This window comes from Malus domestica, chromosome 04, assembly GCF_042453785.1.
Source record: "Malus domestica chromosome 04, GDT2T_hap1".
NCBI lineage: Eukaryota > Viridiplantae > Streptophyta > Magnoliopsida > Rosales > Rosaceae > Malus > Malus domestica.
In genome coordinates this window covers 3587422-3604410 of record NC_091664.1, presented here as the reverse complement: position 1 = coordinate 3604410, position 16989 = coordinate 3587422, and positions in this window count along the sequence as shown.

Here is a 16989-nt window from a genome sequence, read left to right as displayed (position 1 = left end):
TACGAACAGCTTCTTTACCACCTTCATTTTGGTCTTATGCTTGTCAAGCTTCGGTCTATCTCATTAATAGGATGCTTTCTTCAACTTTGGAAAATAAATCACCTTTTGAGGTCTTGTTTAATTCCATTCCTGAGATTAATCATCTTAGAGTATTTGGTTGTTCATGCTATCTTTTGCTTAGACCTTATAATCATACTAAACTGCAACCTCGAACTTCCAAATGTATTTTCTTGGGGTATGCTTCAAAGTATAAGGGCTATATCTGTTTTGAGGTTCAGAAAATAAGAGTGTTTATATCTCATCATGTTCTATTTGATGAGACAGAATTTCCATACATCACTCTGGTTTCTCAATGCTCCAAAGTATCTACTCCATTGCCCATAGGTTTGACATCCACACCTGTGTTCACCCCAAATCTTAATAATGTTCTTATCACACCTCAGTCTAACTTTGTGCCTACTATACCATCAGTCTCTCATACACCAAGCCTAGCCTCTGTGCCTCTATCAACCGATGTTAGTTCTACAGATTTGCATGCTCACAGTTCTGCAACGTTACATGATTCAAGCTCCAGTTTATCTACGGACACTCCACCCATTACTGGCACTGCACATCAATCTTCTCATTCCCTACCTGTGGTTCCTGAATTTCAGGGAGACCAACTTCAAGTGGTTTTGTCCATACCACCATTAAACAATCATCCTATGCAGACTCGGTCCAAGAATGGTATTTCTAAAAAGATTGCTCTACTAGCTTCTGTTCATGAAAGTAGGGGTACTGATCTTACCCAAGTTGAACCTACCACATATAAATCAGCACTCAAATCTCCAGTATGGTTGGCTGCAATGCAAGATGAGTTGAGTGCTCTTCATACACAAGGAACCTGGTCTCTTGTACCTCTTCCTCCTCACAAAAACTTGGTAGGCTACAAGTGGGTGTTCAAGATTAAAAAGAATGCAGATGGTTCTATAGGGAGGTATAAGGCTCGTTTGGTTACAAAGGGGTTCAATCAAGAGGAAGCTATAGACTATGGCGAGACATTTAGTCCCGTGGTTAAACCAACCACTGTGAGGTTAGTGCTTACTTTGGCTGCTCATTTTAATTGGGGTATTCGACAACTTGATGTGAAAAACGCTTTTCTGCATGGTGTTTTACAAGAGGAAGTCTATATGGCTCAACCTCCTGGTTTTCTTGATTCCACTCATAGTGACTATGTTTGTAAGTTACATAAGTCCCTATATGGTCTCAAGCAAGCCCTAAGGGCTTGGAATGACATATTCACTAGTTTCTTGCCGACTTTGGGTTTTCAATCCACCTATAGTGATTCCTCTTTATTTGTTAAAGCTGTGAATGGTACCATTGTGATTCTCCTCTTATATGTGGATGACATTATCATCACGAGGAATGCATCTCAAGCAATATTAGATGTTATACATGCTCTTACTCAAGAGTTTGATATCAAGGACCTCGGACCATTGCATTACTTCCTTGGTATTTAGGTTTTGCATAAGAAGGATGGTTTATTCCTCTCTCAGGACAAATATGTTACTGATTTGCTTATTAAGTCTGGAATGGAGTTGTCTAAACCGTGTGCTACTCTTTGCCTACCTTACAATAGGTTGTTGAAGGATGATGGGAAGCCTTAGAATAATCCAGCTTTATATAGAAGCCGCGTAAGAGCACTCCAATACCTCACTTTTACTCGACCTGATAATGCATTCGTTGTGTATCAGGTTTGTCAGTTCATGCAGTGTCTTATGGAAGCTCACTTTGTGGCAGTTAAACGAATTCTGAGGTATCTCAAGGCTACTAAAGGGTGCGGCCTTCATTACATCAAAGGAGGATTGGATTTACAAGCATTCAGTGATGCTGATTGGGTAGGAGATCCCAATGACAGGAGATCCACGACAGGGCTAGTTGTTTTTCTTGGCTCAAACCCCATCTCATAGTCCTTCAAGAAACAAAATACTGTCTCTCGCTCTTCTACTGAAGCTGAATATCGCGCACTGTCTACAACGGCTGCTAAGATTGATTAGATTAAACAATTGTTACAGTTTTTGCAAGTTCCTGTTTCTGGACCACCTACTCTCTATACTGTGATAATCTTTCAGCCATTGCTCTTACGTGTAATCCTGTCCAACATCAGCGCACAAAACATATTGAAATTGATGTTCATTTTGTGCGGGAACGGGTGGCAAAACAGGTGTTGTTGGTCCAATTTGTTTCTTCACTTGAGCAGTTTGCTGACATATTCACTTAAGGCTTGTCTGCACCTTTGTTCAAGACTCATTGTGACAATCTCAGACTCAGTTTAACTATCCCTGAGTTTGAGGGGAGATGTAAGGAGTAGTCAATCTAAGGGATATTCTCTTGACATGTATCATAAGATTAGGCAATTAGTTAAGGGTTTGTTATATCTGTTAGCTTAGTCTGTAAGTTACCTTAGTTACACATATATATACTACAATTAAATGTACTGAGTAATGAGTAAAAAGATTAATACAAACAAGATTACTTCTCTCTCTCTAAATTCTCTCTTTCTCTCTCTCCCTGTCTCTGCATTCATCTTCTCTACTACAACAGATCATTCTTGCTTAACATCTGGTTAAGGACAACCGTATGGCAAGGACGATGATGGGACAGTAGGACTGACGTGATGGTCTCACTTTAAAGCGTGTGTCATGTGTAGCCACCTTTAAAATAGTTCAAAGGCTGGCAATCGAGAGAGATACTTGGTTCCACAAAATTGTGGAGGAGTCTTTCTTTAAAATAGTTCGTTGTCGAAGAACATAATTTTGTGGTTATGATTAAAATCGATTATATTATAAATACTATATAAAAATTGTTTTTGTAAAAAAAAAAATTAAAACTGTTATTTAGTGATGCAAGGAAGTAGAAATAGATACGAATATAGAAGAGATCCAAACTCCCTGCGGCCTTTGGTGTCACACCAAGGATGTATTCGAATCACACCAATAGAGAATTTAGGAAATTTCTGCATCACACCGGCCTTCAACCTCTCACCAAGGGTGCCTAGGAATCACTCCGAAATTGTGCTTCACACACAAGCAGGAAAACCAGAATTTATTTTCACTTAACACTTCTTAAAGGCTTACAAAGTATTTTAAAGACTAATTTATGGCCCTGCATTTATATTGTAGCATAGAGAGACTCAAACACAAAGAACTTGCATACTAAACTACATTATTACATAAGAAAGTAAAAAGACAAATTTATCGAATTGTTAACTTGGCTCCTCCGTCATTTAATCAATTAAGTATAACAAATAGATAGACAGTTCGTAATACTTATACCAATTTCGACCATTTGTTTTAAACAGTTCTATAACTAAACGATCTCATGTGTTACTAAGTTTTTGTAGAGATAGTATTCCATAGTAATTTATAATATGAACGGTTTTTATCTTAAGCATGAAGTTCCGTAAATCAGCTACAAACTGTGTTTGTGTATGAATTCTTTCACAATTTTGTGGAGCCAAGTAACTCTAGCCATTTTATAAAAGAAAAAACTGTAAAGGAAAGATTCTTCAAATTGGAAAGCGAAAATAAAATAGTTTATTAATTTGCATGAGTGAGTTTTTCTTCAGTTGTTGAACAATCGATCAATTAAAGTTTTATTCTATGCAAACAATTCAAGGACTATTAGCATTTTGAAACTTCATGATCCAATTCGAAAAGAGTAATGTTAAGGAGATTAAATTTCTAAATTAAATTTTGAAAACCAAATATTGTGAATGATAATTATTAGATTATTACTTAAGTGTTGATTAACGTATTTACTTAATATTGGTAACAAATCATTTGTTTGTAAATTTGATTTAAAAATTTAGTTTTCCTAACATTATCCTTTCAAAAATCACCCCAAGCTAAACGCAATGTAGTTAGCCTTAAATTAAAAAAGTGATATGAAGAATGTTGACATGAGTCAATGTACCACAGAGATAATAAACTTCTATGACAATGATAAATTCCATAAATGCAGAACTTGGGGTAAAACTTGAATCATGCCTTATGCAAGGTTCTAAAAGACGTTAGGCGCTAGTCGGGATGGTGGGCTAGGGCTTAGCGCCTAGGCGGCTAGGTAGGGCTGGCGCCTATGATGGTGTTTAAGCGGACTAGGTGGATTTAAAGTAAATCTATTATATTTCGTGTAAATAAGTGTATGTTTATACTTAAAATATGTATAATTTCATCATTAACTACACAGCAGAATGACATATATATTATGAAGTATTGAAATATAATGAAAACATGAGGAACAAACATATAATGTGTGTTCATTTAAGTATTTAACAAGTCCCTTACAATTTATTAAAAAAATAAAATGCAAAATAAAAGCTATTTGTTTTCTGTTTAAGTGAGTTGCAACCTAGGCGAGCGTTTAGGCGAGTCTTGGCGGGCTAGGGAAGTGCTTAGGCGGTTTAGGCAGACGCCATAGCAGGTTTAAGCCCACTTTCTTAATTTTTAAACACCTAGACATTAATCGAAACAGTAATCAGTCGCCTAACGCCTAGACGGAGATTTTTAAAAGAGTGGCCTTAAGACCTCAGTCTTCTGCTTAACTTTCGCCAAACATCTTATGGAAAATTTCGCAGTCAAATTAAATAGTAAATTGAAGATTAGTGAAAGAAAAGACATTGTTACTATACATAGTAGAACTTCATGATATGATTTAATTCTCTTTCGCAATCTTTGAGATTTGACAATGCCATCTTTTGAAGATTCCCAAGGCCTTTATCGGCCAAACAAATGACACACGAGAGATTTTTAGTCTATTGAAAACATAACACGATACATTACATGGTAGAGAAATGCTAAGAAAACGCTTTTAAAGTGAAATTTTTTATTAATTTTTTGTCACCTCATAATTTAACGTCAATTCACTACAATAAAAAAATATTATATAAAAAACTTAAGGTATCATAAAATATATGAAGACTGTCATCCTTGAAAAAAAATCTCCAAAAACATTTCTATTCACGATGGATACGAATCTGAGTCACTCAGGGGGCCACACAAGCATGCCTTGCCAGTATGCCACCCGGTGTACAGCTACACTCAATGTTCTCCGTGTGCACGTACATATGATTTGAAAAATAATTGTAGGGTTTGATAACCTGTTTTAGAAGATTCTATTCTAATTTTTGAAAAACATCTCTTTTAGAATAAAACTCTACTCTTTGGATATAATTGTAATGTTTGGAAATTAATTAAGTTGTAATAATTGTTGAGTTTTTTGTGCAGGTAGGTTATATTTTGATTCCCGTAAACAATAAAAAAATGTTATTTACCACTTATAATTATTATTAGGTTTTCATAATTAGAAAAGTCATATATTATCATTTATTCTTATTTGTGTGTGAATTTGTCTATATATATGGATATGAATATTATGTACTTACTAGATTTAGAAAATCATCTAGGTTAAAATCTAAGAAAAATCTTATTTAAGCCCCTATACTTTTTGTGCTTGAAACATAAAAAAAAAGTGTATGGGAGAAAGAATTGATGAAAAAGGGTGGTGAAAGGGAAGGTAAAAAAACTAAAGAAGTAAAAAAAACTAAAGAAGAATGAATGGAAACAAATATTGAAAGTGAAACAACTTAAAATAGTTTTTGATTTAGGGTTTTAGTTTTCATTTTATGTGTCTTTCATTCTATATTTTTTCTGCATCTCTCCCACTATCCCATACTCCTCTCTTCTCTATCCTTCATTGTTCCATATATTTTGGCTCCATGCCCTTTAAAGGAAGGGATTCTCATTTTTTTTCTTCTAAAAATGCGGATTAGTTGCGGGACCCATTTCAAATGGAACTTCAACGATTCAAACCATCAATTTCTTAATTGCAAGGAAGAACTCCATAGAAATCAAGAAACATGAAGACTACGGAAGCTTAAAGAAGAAGAAAATTGAAGAATCTCTCAATATATTTCTTTAACTGTTTTTGTTATACAACCGACTTAACCAAAATACAAGAGGAAATGAACTATTTATACTATTCTATATGTGCACATGTTCTGCACATGTACAATTATGACATGGCATATTATTTACTTATCCAATACCCCTTCCCCCCAATCTTAGCTTGGATAACCAAGCTTAAGATTGAAATAGTGACAAAGAAAATTTGGACCATGAAGACCTTTGGTGAGCACATCTGTAATATGAGCTTTAGTACACATATATTCAACAAATAAGTCGCCTTTCTGAACTCGTTCACGGACAAAGTGAAAATTTGTTTCCAAGTGCGTGATTCGAGAGTGTTGAACCAGATCTAAGCTCAAAGTTATTGCAGATTGATTATCACAATACACAACCAGAGTAAAGGATAAAAATTCATGTAAATCTTTGAGAATGAGACGGATCCAAGCAATATCAGTTGTAGTATGTGCTAAGGCTCGATATTCAGCCTCTGTCGAACTCTGAGACACAGAGAACTGCTTTTTAGATTGCCAAGAAATAGGATTAGAGCCAAGATACACAACATAACCAGTGATAAATCTCCGAGTGTTCAAATCTGCAACCCAATCTGAATCACTATATGCAGTCACATACACAGAACTCCTAGAAGTATATGTCAAGCCACACTGAATAGTCCCTTGCAAATATCGAATTATTCTTTTGACCATGGCAAAGTGAATATCCGTATGAGCATTCATATATTGACATACAATATTCACAGCAAAGGCAATGTCTGGACGTGTAAATGTAAGGTACTGTAAAGCCCTAACCAAACTTTGATATATAGTAGGATTAGGGAGTAAGGTACCTTCAGTAGAAATAACCTGATTATGAGGCTTACAGAGTGTGGAGCACGGCTTACAAGCATACATGCTAGCCTTGTGAATTAGATTAGTCACATATTTGGCTTGATTGATAAACAGATCCCCATTTGTCTTATAAGTAACCTGTAGACCAAGGAAATAAGCTAACTTGCCCATATCCGTAAGATCAAAAACTTCACTGAGAGCTATGATCATAGATTGTATTAACTGGGAATCAGAGCCTGTAATTATGATGTCATCTACCTAGAGAAGTAAAATGACCACATGAGCTCCTTCAGTTTTAACAAATAGACTAGAATCTGACATAGAAGCTTCAAATCCAACAGCCTGCAAATAACTACTAAATTTGGCATTCCAAGCTCGGGGAGCTTATTTTAAACCATAAAGAAACTTAACTAATTTGTGTACGTGAGTAGGAAACTGAGGATTGACAAAGCCTTGGGGTTGCTACATATAAACTTCTTCCTGCAATTCCCGTGAAGAAAGGCATTCTTCACATCAAGTTGTCGAAGATCCCAATGATGTGTAGGAGTTAGTGCTAAGATTAAATGAACCGTAGTATGCCGAACCACATGATTGAATGTTTTTGTATATTCTAGCCCATTTTCTTGGTTAAACCCATGAGCAACCAATCGTGCTTTATATCGAGAAACAGAACCATCATTATTCCGTTTGATTTTATACACCTACTTGCTACCAATGACATTCTTATCACAAGAATTAGGAATAAATGTCCAGGTACCTTGTGCTTGAAGAGCATCAAACTCATCTTGCATTGCCCTTTGCCACTGGGGAATATGAGATGCTTGTTTGAAAGTTGATAGTTCAGAAGCATCCAGAATGTCAGCAACAAAGTTGAAACCCCCTGAGAAATGATCAACATCCTTAAGAGTCAAAGATTTCACTTCTGGGAATATAGTTGTTAAGGCCGAGTAGTCTTTTCTGGTTATTATACCAGTTCTTAACCTTGTTTGAATACCCTGTGAAATAGATGCATTACCTGTGCTGGGAGAACTAGAAGAACTAAGAGAAGGTAACACAACTTGTAAAAGAAGGGAGTTATGGACAAGTAACATAGGGCTGGAAAGAGTAGCATGTGTAGTGGAGTCATGTGCATTTTCCAAATAACTTGAAGAAACATGATGCTGTGATGTAGAACCAAATGATTGAGTGACTGAAACCCTCGGTGAAACATTGCTGGAATCAACACTAGAAGAATGATCCATTGGAGATGGTAACTGTACAATTATAGGACTTGCAGTACTACTTTGACCAGAAGACATGGAAGAAGTATCATCTGTAGTGGTTGAACCAACATGTCTATAGGGAAATATAGTTTCATCATGAATGACATGATGAGAAATAATAACTTTTCCAGTTGATATATTGTAGCAGATAACACCTTTATAACCTTGTGGATATCATAAGAAAACACATTAGGTTGATTAAGGCTGCAACTTTTTAGTATTGTAGGGCCTAAGATAGGGATAGATGGCAGAACGAAAAACTTTGAGATTAGCTATATCCGGTTTCTTGCCAAACAACTTCCTAAAAGGTGAAACCATATTAAGACCCTTACAAGGCATCTTATTAATAAAAAAAAGCAACATGATTGACTACATAAGACCAAAACTTGTGAGGTAACTTGGCCACATATAGCAGTGTAATAGCTATTTCAATAAGATGTTGATGTTTCCGCTCAGCTAATCCATTCTGCTGAGGTGTGTAAGGACAAGAGATCAAATGTAATATACCATATGTTGCCAAAAATTATTTGAAAGCATGACTAATAAATTCTCCACCACCATCAGATTGTAACACTTTAACTCTAGTATGAAATTGATTCTCAATATATGCACAGAATTTGACAAAGGAACAAAAAACTTCTGATTTATTCATGATAGGAAAAATCCATACAAACCAAGTAGCTTCATCTATAAAAGACATATAATATCAAAACCCTTCAACTGAAACAATTGGAGAAGGGCCCATACATCAATGTGTACTTTGTAAAAGGGAATATCTACTGTATAAATCTTATCAGAAAAAGGAAGTTTACTCATTTTCCCATCTAGACAATGAAAACAAAGTTTGATAGTTTCATCAGAAGTAATATCTACATTTGATTCTCTAAGCATAATTTTCAATATGTCATTAGAATGATGACCACAACGCTGATGCTGTTACATCCCACATCGTCCAGGGGTGTAGATCCTGTAAACCTTATATGTATATTCCCATCTCTACCTAGCACGAGGCCTTTTAGGAGCTCACTGGCTTAGAGTTTCGTAGGAACTCCGAAGTTAAGCGAGGTCGCACGAGAGCAATCCTATGATGGGTGACCTACTGGCAAGTTTTCGTGTGAGTTCCCAGAAACAAAATCGTGAGGGCGTGGTCGGGGTCCAAAACGGACAATATCGTGCTATGGTGGAGTCGAGCCTGAGATGTGGTGAGGGCCCAGGCCGGGATGTGACAATTTGGTATCAGACCCAATCCCTGGCTAGATGTGTGCTGACGAAGACTTTGGGCCCCTAAGGGGGTGGATTGTTATATCTCACATTGCCTAGGGGTGCGGATCCTGTAAGCCTTATATGTATATTTCTATCTCTACCTAGCACGAGGCCTTTTGGGAGCTCACTGGCTTCGGGTTCTGTAGAAACTTGGAAGTTAAGCAAGTTCGCGCAAGAGCAATCCCATGATGGGTGACCCATTGGGAAGTTCTCGTGTGAGTTCCCAGAAACAAAACCGTGAGGGCATGATCGGGGCCTAAAGCGGATAATATCGTGCTACGGCAAAGTTGAGCCTGGGATGTGATAAATGCCATAAGAAGGATGTCACAGATTGTCCCAAATAAGCAGAGCCTACACCTTGATCCATTAAAGTAGGAAAAATATGCACAGGTACTCGAAACAACTTATGATTGCTACTCTTTATGTGGTGGAGGATCGCCCCTAATGCCTTGTCTTGCACAAAAAACTGAATATCATCACAGATAAACCAACTATGATTGTCTTTGCACACATTTTTAATAAACAATAGATTCACAGTCAACATTGGCACATGTAAAATGTTCTTAAGATGTAAAATATTAGAAGGAGTTTGCAAAGTGCCATGACCAATATTTTGAACTTTCAAACGTTCAGCATTTCCCACTATTATCTTCTCAGATCCTGCATATGATGTAGATTGAGTAAGGATTGTCAAATCAGGTGTCATGTGGTGAAAAGCATGAGTATCAAGAATCTAGCAATCTCCATTTGTAATCGTAGCAGAAGGTTGTGCATTCATAGCTAGAACACCAGGTGGAGATGACATAGATGGAGAGCTAAACTATGGAGACTGATTGAAATGCACAAACGGAGGAGACTGACTGTTATGCACAAACTGAGAAGATTGATTGTTATTCATAAACTAATAATGAGGAGATACCAATCCCATATTAGCTTGAGAAGACATAGGAAAACCTTGATATGCATAGTTGGCAGAAAATGAATGAGGAGGTTGAGCTCCTTGATAGGCATATTTGCCTCTATCCCTGCAGTTTAAGGCATTATGACCACGCTTGCCACAAATTTAACACTCTTGTACAGACTGTCCACCATCATTTCTATAAAGACAAGTAACTATAATATGACCTTTACGAGAACATCTTTGACACTCGGGGACAAGGTCAAACCTGTTAGAAGTATTGCCCAACCATGATTGCCAATTTTGACCAGATCTGGAATTATTGAACCTTGGTTTATAGCCTCCATTACCTCGAGGTCTATAGTTATTCATACCAAACATTCTGCCATTCTGATTCAAGTTAGAAAAACTATTCGACTGAAACTGATTACCAAATGGAGGATAACTTGTCTGAGAAGAAGAACTACCAGATGAGCCATAACCAAGGTTAGGAGAGAACCGAGGAGGTGAAAGATAACTCGAAGAGCCTGAAGATCCCCCAATATTATCATTAGAAGAATTAGCATTCACAAATATAGCAGACATCCCCTGAACCAAAGAATTCATTATGGCTTCAATCCTCTTCTCTACACCAATTAATTAAGCTCGAAATTCCTTAAGGGTAATGGGTGACTCTTTGGCAAAAATAACAGTTCTAATTGTATCATAATCAGAAGGTAGACCTATGAGTGTAGCAATAATAAAATCATTATCTAACATTTTCTCTCCAACAGCCTGTAATTAATCTTCAAGTGCTTTCAACCTTAGCAGATACTTATCAATAGTATCCCTTTTTTTTTGCATAGTATGTAGTTCAACTTTTAGATGATTGACACTAGCTTTAGAAACAAACATATATCGATCATGTAAGGCAATCCAAGCCTCATGAGATGTCTTACAGCTGACCAAATGCTCAATTGCATCATCATTGAGGGTAGCAATCAACAAGCTTAACAATGTCATATCAATCTTAACCCAGTCCTTATACGCAACATTAACCTCAATGGTAACTCCTAATTCAGGGGTGAGAACAAACTTAGGAGGACATAGAGAATCACCCGTGAAATGATCAAGAAGATCATATCCACGCAAAACAAAACTAAACTGAAAACTCCAATTAAGAAAATTATCATCATTCAATTTGATAGTAAGCATACCCAGCAAACCTTCAATTTTCACTTGATTAACCATGACTAGAAAAGCAAATTCACTGTAATATCAACAGATGTAACAAACACCAAAAGACAATGGAAGAACCCAGAAAAACCCAGATGAAATTTAAGTCGGTGGAAAGAACCCATATGAAAAATTTACAGAATTAACGTCGAACACAGAATCAAGAGCAACCAATCACTATACAATTTCAAGAATCACAAACAAACTTCATCACTTGGCATCGGCCTTCAATCAATTCAATTAACGCAAGAAAACCCAAAATTCACAACAAATTGGCATCTGCCTTTCATCAACTCAACATATAAATCATCAATTCAACTGAAACTATGGCATCGGCCTTCAATTATACAAAGGTTCAAAGAAAAAAAAAAAATCTAGATCTAAGCAAAATTCTTAAGAATTTGTGAAAGCTACAGAAACAATATCACCTTATCACCAATCAAAGCAGTGAAATCCAGAAACCAAACTCATTGTTCAAGCAAGACTGGCTCTTGATACCATCTTAACTGCAAGGAAGAACTCCATTGAAATCAAGAAATATGCAGACTAAGGAAACTTAAAGAAGAAGAAAACTGAAGAATACTCAATACATTTCTTTAACTGTTTTTGTTATACAACCGACTTAACCAAAATACAAAGAGGAAATGAACTATTTATACTATTCTATATGTGCACATGTTCTGCACATGTACAATGATGACCTGGCATATTATTTACTTATCCAATACAATTTTGTAAGTCTTGATTTTATAGATTATTTATGCAAAAATTCAATTCAATCCGAAACCATTTGCACATTTAATTGTCATGATGAAATTTCAATATTTTTTAGAACATAGTATTAGTGAATTTCTTCAAACTCAATTAAATGCTTCAAATATTTTCGACTTATATTTTGCAATGATAATCTATGAGATGCAACTTTAAAAATAAACGGGTCGGATTGTTGAAGTTTGATATGGTGTGACACCACAACTAATCCCCATTTTAGAACAAAATGGAGATCCCTTATATTAAAGAATCTATTCTCTCTATATTTAACAGAAAAATAAAAAACTAAAAACCAAAATTCAAATGATTATCAAACCAGAACATAATTTACAATAAACAAATATGACAAACACTTTACCTAACCCTTTAAAGAGTTTCATTCATCTGATAATTTAAAATCGTGCTTGTCTCAGAGGAAGATTCTCATGATGAGCAACTAATTGTGATAATTAGTCATATTTAGCTGCGAGAGATGGATAAGCATGGTGGACTATTTTACAAAGAATTTAAAAAGTTGTGCAGAAGACTGAAGACTGAAGAAAGAAGGATCATGTGTTTCTTGCCCTAGTTTTCCCATCTCGCGCCAAGTCTTTACAAATCTCTAGCTCCGCCTAAACGCCAGCCTTCAATTAAATTAAATTTACCTTTTGGCTTAGACTTTAGGAAGCAAATTAACCCCTTGGCCCCGACAGTATCCTTGTCCTTAATGGAAGACTTGATACAGATTCCTAATAATTTAGTTGTCTCTCACCAAACCAATATCTGATCTGCTCGAATTTTATATAATCACACTTGCTTGCAGTATGGCTACGTACCCCCTCCACCATGCAGACTTAAGAAAGAAGGATCATGTGTTTCTTGCCCTAGTTTTCCCTTTCTCGCGTCATGTCTTTGCAAACCCGCGTCTCCGCCAAACGACAGCCTTTCATTAAATTAAATTTACCTTTATTTTTTATTTCTTATTTTTAATATTGAGCAATGTTCACTTCAAGAATATTGAGCAATGTTCACTTCTTTTCCTAAGTATTAATTAATGAGGGAAGAGAGATGGTTTAAACTCAGGACGCAATGAATTGAAGAGGAAGGCTCTAACCACTAAAAAAATTCACAACTTACAAAGAGAGAGTTTGAACAAAATAAATCAGCGATTCTAGAAAAGAGAAAGGAAATGAAGAATATTAAAAGTGGTTTTTATTCTGTTTTTTTGGTTGGATAAACTCAAGAAGCCATCAGCAATGCCACTTTGTTGATATCAGTTTCTAAGTTGCATCAGTTGCAGACTCAAGAAGCCATCCCTATAGCCTCCTATAACGCAATGATGGCAACCTAACAAACAATTGGAAAGTGGAAAGAATTGAACTATAAAAGTGAACTTTTCTAAGAAGCAATTGCAACCAAGGTGATAATTGAGACAAGAAATAGTGATTGTTGCTTAATATTGTTAGTGTAACAGGATCTCGTTCCACCTTTTCATGGAGCAGGATACATGGATACATAATGCTCTCATGTGAACTGTTTTGTGATGTATGAACTTTATAACACCCTTCAATTGTGAAGCTAAAAACAAAACAAAACACTGAACTCTAAACAATCACTATCTATATGATCAATACATCGGTCTATCCAGGTCCATGAACAGTGAAACGGAATCCCCTTTTGAACATCATGTGTGTTTGTATGTGTATATATTTGAAAATCAAAGAGCTTTTTCACTGATCCATCTACTGAATATTAAAGGGTTTAGGTGTTCATTTATTTGTTGATTATATCATTTGATTGTTCTTGTCACGGAAAAATTACAAGTAGTTCCACTTGATAAATTTAATTAGGGTAATTCTCAATTTACTACCAAAAGTATGTGATTTTGATTTTCAAACTTTCAAACATTAACTATTGGGTAAAAGACTGTTTATTACCCTCATGTTTTGTGGTTTTCAACATTTAGAACATCAAGTTTTTTTCGTCTCAGATTCATACCTAAAGTGTAAATTTTGGGACAGTCTCACACATCCGTTAGTCAAACTGTTAAATCTGCTGTTAATTGTGACGTGGCGCCCATGTGGACAACGACTGGGTGCCACGTGTCATCCACGTTTTTTTTCCTTCCTCCTTCTTTCTTCTTCCTTCTTCTTCCTTCTCCTCTCATTCTTCTTTTTCTTCCTCCGAATCTGGGGAAGTTTTTTTTTTTTTTCTTCTTCTTCCTCCTTTCTCCTTCTTCTTCTTTCTTCTTTCTTCTTCTTCTTCTTCTTCTTCTTCCTCCGACTGCAACTTTTTTTTTTCTTCCTCCTTCTCTTTCTTCCTTCTTCTTCCTTCTTCTTCTTCCTCCGAATCTGGGGAAGATGAAGGTTTATTTATTTATTTTTTTATTTTTATTTTTTTTTAGGAAGATGAAGAAGGAAGAAGAAAGAAGGAGAAGAAGGGGAAGGAAGAATGAGGAAGAAGAAGAAGGAAGAAAAAAAAAAGTTGCAGTCGGAGGAAGAAGGAGGAAGAAGAAGAAAGAAAAAAAAAACCTTCATCTTCCCCAGATTCGGAGGAAGAAGAAGGAAGAAGAAGTAAGAAGGGGAAGGAAGAAGGAGGAAGGAAGAAGGAGAAGAAGGAGAAGAAGGAGGAAGGAAGAAAAGAAAAAAAAAACTTTCATCTTCCCCAGATTTGGAGGAAGAAGAAGAAGGAAGAAGGAGAAGAAGGGGAAGGAAGAAGGAGAAGAAGGAGGAAGAAAAAAAAAATTGCAGTCGGAAGAAGAAGAAGAAGAAGAAGAAAGAAGAAGAAGGAGGAAGTAGAAGAAAGGAAAAAAAAAAAAAAAAAAAAAACTTCCCCAGATTCGGAGGAAGAAAAAGAAGAAAGAGAAGAAGAAGGAATATGAAGGAAGAAGGAGAAGAAGGAGAAGGAAGAAGGGACAAGAAGGAAGAAAAAAAAAGTTGCAGAAAAAGGAAGAAGGCGAAAGAAGAAAAAAAAAACGTGGATGACACGTGACGTTCAGTCATTGTTCATATGGGCGCTACGTCACAATTAACGGCAGATTTAATAGTTTGACTAACGGATGCATGAGACTGTCTCAAAATTTACATTTTAGGTATGAATCTGAGACGAAACAAACTTGATGTACTAAAAGTTGAAAACCACAAAACATGAGGGTAGTAAACAGTCTTTTACCCTTAACTATTTTTTCGTCCTAGTCATGTAGACAATTTCATTTAAGGACCTTCTTCGAATGGTCTACTTTCAATAAAAAGTGCTAATAATATACAATTTAAACAGGAAAATGGAAATGTTGTTATCGATTAAATACTGGAGACAAGATTTCTAGATTTATTAATGTTCCAGATATCTGACTTATGTGTACTTTACATACCGATCGAAGACATTTCTCATCATTTAATACGTGTTCTGTTTTTTGCTGCACAATTGTCGAATTGTACCAGTATTGGAATTATACTAAACCTCCAGATTAATCTTATTTGGGTGGTCTGGTTACAACTAAAATATGTCATAGTCGGAGGAGATTAAAATATTTTAATCCATATTTTGCTGCCAAAATTACAAATTCCTTGGCGAAATACACTCTCTTAAATACGATTAAGCTTGTATCTGGGTATGTAAAGTTGTTTCCAGGCTTAATTCTTTTCTTTATTAATTGCGTCCTCATTATTTTCCCATTTGCACACAAATAAACCGAGCAAAATAATGCTCAAACTTGGAAGAAGTATCCATACCAAATTGAAGAACAAGCTAATAGAGTTCAGTTGAGCTGGAACCAAGTTCGATTGAGTTTTTTGAGTTGAGCAATTGCATTAGTAAATTAAATAGTTAGTTGTTTGGCGGAAGGGGAATCAATGGAGATCAAACCCAAACCAAGGTGCAGAGGCATACTTATTTTCCGCCATTGTGATAAAGCATCATCTTCGGTTCCATTGATAGATTTTGTTTGTACCATACTTGACCAATCCCGAAACTACTGAGCACCGGTCAACGTTATACTGTCAAGGACTCAGAAGAGTTTCCCTCCAACCAGGAGGTCAATCACAGCGCGACACGTGTCGACATCAGAAGTCAATCATAGCACGACACGTGTCAACATAAGAAGCCAATCACAACACGACACATGTCAATGTCAGAATGAAACTAGAAACTCTCTTTTATAAATAGAGATCATTCTCCCACAATATTTCCTAATGTTATTTGTACTAAATCATTCACTAGTACTCACTAAATGAGAGTTTGAACCTATGTACTTGTGTAAACCCTTTACAATTAATGAGAACTCCTCTACTCCTTGGACGTAGCCAATTTGGGTGAACCACGGATATCTTGTGTTTGCTTTCCTGTCCCTATCCATTTACATACTTATCCACACTAGTGACCCAAGCAATCTAGCGAAGGACACAAACTTAACACTTTATGTTGTACCAAAGTCCTCACTGATTTTGTGCATCAACATTTGGCGCTGTCTGTGGGAACGACACTTATTCCCACTCTCTTCAGCTTTGTTAAGCTGGTTTCCACCATTCATACACTCTCTTTTGACTAGGCATCCCTTTCTGACATGGGGAGCGAAGGAAGTCACAGCACACAGAATGACACCCCTCTTACACCTGGTGCGAAGCAATGAAAGAAGGAACAAAAGAAGTTTGCTCTTCAGGCTAAAGTCGATAACCTAGAGGCTCAGAACAACAATATAGTGATGAAAAATGAGATCCTCCAAGAGCAGTATGAGAAGGTCTTCGACATGCTCCACGAGGCTAGATATGCTAAAATACACGAGCTCATCACCTCTGTGGAAGTCAACCATCAAC